This window comes from Schistocerca piceifrons, chromosome 4 (genome assembly GCF_021461385.2).
Source record: "Schistocerca piceifrons isolate TAMUIC-IGC-003096 chromosome 4, iqSchPice1.1, whole genome shotgun sequence".
In the NCBI taxonomy this organism is placed as follows: Eukaryota; Metazoa; Arthropoda; class Insecta; order Orthoptera; family Acrididae; genus Schistocerca; species Schistocerca piceifrons.
In genome coordinates, this window is record NC_060141.1 from 175,977,849 (window position 1) to 175,984,708 (window position 6,860).

The window sequence follows — 6,860 nt, forward strand, 5'->3', positions numbered from 1 at the left end:
GATTCCATAGAACTAAATACAGTGACGTGCGAAAGCAGAATGCTGTGTGATGAGGCGTGGAACAACACTTTGGCGCACATTCGGTGGATGAATACCACAACCAATAATCACACGGATTGAGGTCTGGAGACCTGGAAGGCCACGGATTACGGACGTGGCCGCTCAGCACGCGATCCACACCAAACGAAGCACGCAGTATGCATGCAGCGACACTGGCGTGTTGCTGTACAGTGCCATCTGTTGGCCGGTGCTTGCACTATTTTTTGGACTCAATAAAACCCCTTGCCATTTTAGGCAAGTATATCAATTTTTACCTCTCTGCCTACACTGTTCCGTGAATCACCGATTTTCAAATGTTAACGGACTTTTAGGACACCCTTTATATATGCTGATGTGGTCAAACACTTAAATATTTGTACACCATCTTCTCCAAAACGTTTGAGTTAATACGTAGTAAAAGGAGTCGATTGTTGGTAATATATATCTCACTTCCCACACAATGATTTAGAGCGGCGCCTATGCTGCTGCCAGACCGCCCCGGCTGGGGAACTGAAATGCAATAAAGAATAGAAAAAAAAGACATGCACTGAGTAGGCAATACACAATGACGACGTACTTAGAAGCGTTTTCGTCTCCCTCCGGAATGCAATTCACCAGTGATTCTGCATGCCATGGATTCGACAAGTACCTGATAGTTTTTCCGAGATTTGTGACACCAGATGCCTACACGCAGGTGACAAATCTCCGGTAATTTAAAGGCGGCTGGATTATGAGCTCGGAGCTGGCGCCCGCTAGCGTTACAGTAGTGTTTCATGGGATTCAGATAAAACGAATTTGGTGGCAAAGACTTCAGCGTGAGTTAACTATCGTGCTCCTCGAACCATTGCAGCACAATTCTAGCCGTTTAACAGTGACGTTTATCCTGCTGGAAGATGCCACCGCTTTTTGGGAAGACTTCTATCATAAGGTGGTCCCTCATAATGTTCGGCAACGGCCTTGCCGCAATGGATACACCGGTTCCCGTGAGATCACCGAAGTTAAGCGCTGTCGGGCGTGGTCGGAACTTGGATGGGTGACCATCAAGGCCGCCTTGCGCTGTTGCCATTTTTCGGGGTGCACTCAGCCTCGTGATGCCAATTGAGGTGCTACTCGACCGAATAGTAGCGGCTTCGGTCAAGAATACCATCCTAACGACCGGGAGAGCAGTGTGCTGACCCCACGCCCCTCCTATCCGCATCCTCCACTGAGGATGACACGGCGGTCGGATGGTCCCGGTAGGACACTCGTGGCCTGAAGACGGAGTACTAATAATGTTCACATAGTCCACAGCTGGTGCCCCATGGAAGCCCAGGTGATTGTCCCCTATAAGATGATACTGCTCCCACCGGCCTGTGTCCGTGGCGCACTGCATGTTTCGAGCAGGCGTTCGCCTGGATGACGACGTATCTGGACACGACCACTGACCTCGTTTAAAAATAAAAAGGATTCATCCGACCAGATGACATGCTTGCATTGTTCCGCGGTCCAATCTCGATGGTGCCGTGCCCACTATAACTGACGATGATGTTGGGTCAACACGGGAACACGTAGTGGTCCTCTGGTGCGGAACACCATGCTCAGCACTGTACACTGAACGGTGTGCTCCAAAACACTTGCTCCCTCGCCAGCATTGTACTCTGTCGTATGATTGGCCACAGATCACAAACTATCCTGCTTCTGAGAGCGGGCGAGCCGCCGATCTGTATTTTCTGTGACGGGGTATAGACGTCCAACTTCTTGTCGCACACTCGCGGTTCCCTCATTCTTCGATCAGTTCCCATAGATGCTTAAGACAGTAGCATGCGAACAGCCGACCAGTTTCGGCATTTCCGAGATGCTCGCTTCCAGGCACTGGGCCACAACAATCTGGCTGTTGTCAAAGTCTCGTAAGTCGGCGGATTCCCGCATATGTGCCTCTTAATCATAGCTACACTATTGGCCATTAAAATTGCTACACCACGAAGATGACGTGCTAGAGGCCCGAAATATAACCGACAGGAAGAAGATGCTGCGATATGCAAATGATTAGCTTTTCATAGCATTCACTCAAGGTTGGCACCGGTGGCGACACCTACAACGTGCCGACATGAGGAAAGTTTCCAACCAATTTCTCATACACAAACAGCAGTTGACCGGCGTTGCCTGGTGAAACGTTGTTGTGATGCCTCCTGTAAGGAGGAGAAATGCGTAGCATCACGTTTCCGACTTTGATAAAGGTCTCATTGTAGCCTATCGCGATTGCAGTTTATCGTATGGCGACATTGCTGCTCGCGTTGGTCGAGTTTCAATGACTGTTAGCAGAATATGGAATCGGTGGGTTCAGGAGGGTAATACGGAACGCCGTGCTGGATCCCAACGGCGTCGTATCACTAGCAGTCGAGATGACACGCATCTTATCCGCATGGCTGTAACGCATCGTGCAGCCACGTCTCGATCCCAGAGTCAACAGATGGGGGCGTTTGCAAGACAAAAACCATCTGCACGAACAGTTCTATGACGTTTGCAGCAGCATGGACTATCAGCTCGGAGACCATGGATGCGGTTACCCTTGACGCTGCATCACAGACAGGAGCGCCTGCGATGGTGTACTCAACAACGAACCTGGGTGCACGAATGGCAAAAAGCCATTATTTTGTATGAATCCAGGTTCTGTTTACAGCATCATGATGGTGACATCCGTGTTTGGCGACATCGCGGTGAACTCACATTGGAAGCGTGTATTTGTCATCGCCATACTGGCGTATCACCCGACGTGATGGGGTGCCATTGCTTACACGTCTCACCTCTTGTTCGCATTGACGGCACTTTGAACAGTGGACGTTACATTTCAGATGTGTTGCGACCCGTGGCTCTACCCTTCATTCGATCCCTGCGAAACCCTACATTTCAGCAGGACAATGCACGACCGCATGTTGCAGGTCCTGTACGGGCCTTTCTGGACAGAGAAAATGTTCGACTGCTGCCCTGGCCAGCACATTCTCCAGAAAACGTCTGGTCATTGGTGGCCGAGCAACTGGCTCGTCACAATACGCCAGTCACTATACTGTTGATGAACTGTGGTATCGTGTTGAAGCTGCATGGGCAGCTGTACCTGTACGCACCATCCAAGCTCTGTTTGACTCAATGCCCAGGCGTGTCATGGCCGTTATTACGGCCAAAGGTGGTTGTTCTGGGTACTGATTTTTCAGAATCTATGCACCCAAATTGCGTGAAAATGTAATCACATCTCAGTTCTAGTGTAATATATCTGTCCAATGAATACCCGTTTATCATCTGCATTTCTTCTTGGTGTAGCAATTTTAGTGGCCAGTAGTGTAGAATGGTCCCCCATTCGTCTCTGTTCCACTTCTATGCATCTACTACTGCGTCACGTTCTCTCAGCGCCATCAGAAAGTATGTAATCTCGCGGTGGGCATTGGTCATAACGTCTTCTCGCATCAGCCTATTTAAGACGGATTTCAGGATGGTATACGTTAGATTGTCTGAAATAGTGCCCTGTTATCATGAAGAATTAAATACGAGACGACTTCAAAAAGTAAATTACACATTATTCAGTAACTCCTACTGAATTCTGCACTACATGTCAAAGCGATACAGAACCATGACATTTCCACCCTCTGTTGGAGGAAAGACGGTATCGTTTAGTTGGCATGGTTGCGGTTGTTTATCTTCTTCTCTTGTTGACTGGCGCCACTCGGTTTCGCAAGCGTTGCCTGTCCGCTAGTGGCAGCAGCAGCGGTTAATGATATGTCGTAACTGTTGCCCTATCTTTGAGGCGACGTCGTTGTTTCTGCAGGTCGTGTGAGTGTGCGAGTTCGGTTGGGTACAGAGGAGGATCCAGGCCCGCGCAGTTGCGGGACTGCTGGCAGTACGCATGGACTGCCAGATGGAAGGGCTGTGGTCATGTGGGTTTACGACCTCGTCGTAAACCGGATCCAGCAAGCTTTAAAATGAGTGCCTTTCAATCCAAGTAGATAAACCTCCACCATTGTGATACCTCGCGATTCTCCAGTAACTTGGGTTCGTGTTGCTGCTCGTAGTGTCGCCGAGGCGAAGAGCAGCGAGTGGGGTGCTTGGGGAAGGCAGAGGGGGCGTAGTGCAGACCGCCGGTTCCGGCTTTTGGCGTATTGTTCCATCGTTGCATTTGGTTTATTGGACATCAAGTAGCTTCAGCAAGATTATCAGTAGCCATTCGTTAGACTACCACTAGTATGAGTTACCATCTTGTGAAGTGAATGCAACTCTTGGTTGCCTACCTCATCGCCCGCGAAAGTTTTTGCTAGCGGACCTTCTACAGGTCGATTACTGGAGCACCGTCTGTGGCCCCTTGGTTCTTAAAAGACATGTGTGTTCTAAAACGAGGTCTGATGGCCAATAGTTCAGTGTAACGTTCATTCAGCCCACGCCTTCTGTGGGTATAATCTACCTCAGTACTCTCTAAGCCACTTACGGGTTGTGTTACAAAGTTTCCCATCATCTTATTTCACACTTTTGGTGATCAGGTGCTTATTTTTAATTAACCTATTGTATTTGCTGCCTTTACAGCAGGTTTCTAAATATTTAATATTATTGCCGTTCCCGGCGTATAAGGCCTTCAGCCGTGATTGTGGTGATTTGCCTTAAAATTCTAATTTGATTTTTGTATTTTAGCAGTAAGCCTTTAAAACCTTATTTAGTGCCACTCCTGGCGTCTGCTGTGTTTGTGGCGACGTACCTGTAATATTGCAATACCTGTAAGTTATTCGTTGCAGCAAGTTTTAAACAATTCTTAATTTATTGCCATTCTTGGCGTGTAAGGCCTTCTGCCCAGATCACAGTGGCTTGTTTTTTAAACATTACCTGCTGTATCTGTATTTAATGGTGATTTACTAAAGTGTAACTCACTGAAAACACTATTATTTACACAGTTGTTTATTCCTTCATTGATAACGAGTGGTGGTTTTATTTACTGTCGAGTGTGGAATTACTAGTTTAAAATAAAATGTGTGTAACTGCAAAAGGCAACCAATAGTAACTATTACGACCCGATCCACAATCGTAACCGAATCCTGCCATCTGTTGACTATCAGGTTCCAAATGTAGTCAACACGTACCTGTAAACTACGGTCGGAAAGTTCTACGACTCGTTCAATTCTTTGACGATAGAAGTCCACTGCACAGTCTCGGAGCCATTCGAGAACCACTGTGTGAACGTCCTCATCCTTTGAAAATTCCTTTCCACACAGATCGTCTTTGCCATAAGGACTGCTTGAACACTGTGGTCTATTGTCGACGCCAATGGTTTCCTGCCCGGTCAAAAGCACCCACACCTACGTGGCCTTGCTCAAATTCTCCAACATGTGGTTGTACATCATATTCCATAAACTACTCTAAAGTGCATGGGAATGGGCACTTCATATTGTTACAATTATTAGCACTCCTCCCTGTTCCAATTATGTACGGAGAGTGGAAATAATGACTGTGTAATTGTGCGCTGTAATTAGTCTAATCTTTTCCTTGCTCACAGTCCCTGCAGGAGCGATGCAAAAGGATTTAAAGTGGAGTCATCACTTAGTCAGCTCTGGAAATTTTGTAAGTAGGATTTCTCGCGATAGTTTGCGTCTGTATTTATGTGTCTGCCAGTTCAGTATCTACAGCACCTCTGTGAACTTTCCCACAGGTAAAAACAAATCTGTAATCGTTCATGCTGCCTTTCACTGCACACGTTCAAATCCACTGTTATTTCTATTTGGTACGGTCCTACACGCTTGATTAATATTATGGGATGTGTCACATGAATGATTTGCAAGCAGACTCCCTTATATATAGACTGCATTTCTTTACCATGATATAAACCGGAGCTTTCCACCTGCTTTCCCTGCGGTTGCGCCTTTAGTACCGTTCCAATACCTATCCCTAAGAAGTGTTGTACACGGGTATTTATATGAACTTATCAATTTCAAAGGTGATTCTTTGGTATCGTAATCACTAGATTCTACGTTTTTTCATTTTCTGAAGTGCGTCACTTGCATTTTTCAACATTTAAAGCATTTTGCCAGTCATTGAACCACTTTTAAGTATTGTCTCAAGATCTGACTGAATATTTTCCATTTTCCTTCGGGCAATACATTTGCGAAAATTCTGAGATTACTATATTGTATGAAGGATAACTAATATACAACACGAACAGCACTCTCAAAACACTTCCCTAGAGCGCGTCCGCAGTTACATTTACACCTGTCGATGACTCTGCATCAAAGATATCGTGCTGCGTTATCCCTACAAAGAAATTCTCAATCGAGTCACAATTTGCGCTTGATATCCCACGCTATGGTACTTTTCACAATAAGCATAGTCGTGGTACTAATTCAACTGCTTTTTCGGAAATCGAGAAGCTCTGCATCTACGCTGTGGCCTTCGTTCGTTGCTTTCAAGATGTCATGTGAGAAAAGTGCGACCTGGATTTCACGCGACGTTTTCGCGATCCAAGCTCGTTAGCATGGAGAAAGTCAATCTGTTCGAGATGTACCATTGGGTTTGAGCTCAGAATATGTTCTAACAGTCTACACCGTATGGATGTCAAGGTTACCGGACGATATTTTTGTGGATCACTTTCGCTACCCGTCTTGTAGATTAGTATGAGCTGTACGTTCTTCCAGCTACTGGGCACAGTTTTCTGTTCGAGGGATCTACGGTAATATACATTTAAAAGAGAGGTTAACAGCCTAAAATTCGGTTTAGAAGCTGATAGAGAGTCCACTGAGCCACACAGATTCGTTCAATTTTAGCGATTTCAGCTGTTTTTCATTACCACTGAGACTAATATCTTCCACATTTATTTT

At 46.2% G+C, this 6,860-nt stretch overlaps 1 pseudogene; it reads left to right on the forward strand.

The window, feature by feature from the left end:
- The first annotated feature begins 986 nt into the window (after positions 1–986).
- Positions 987–1,104, forward strand: LOC124796890 (annotated as a pseudogene).
- Positions 1,105–6,860: the final 5,756 nt, after the last annotated feature.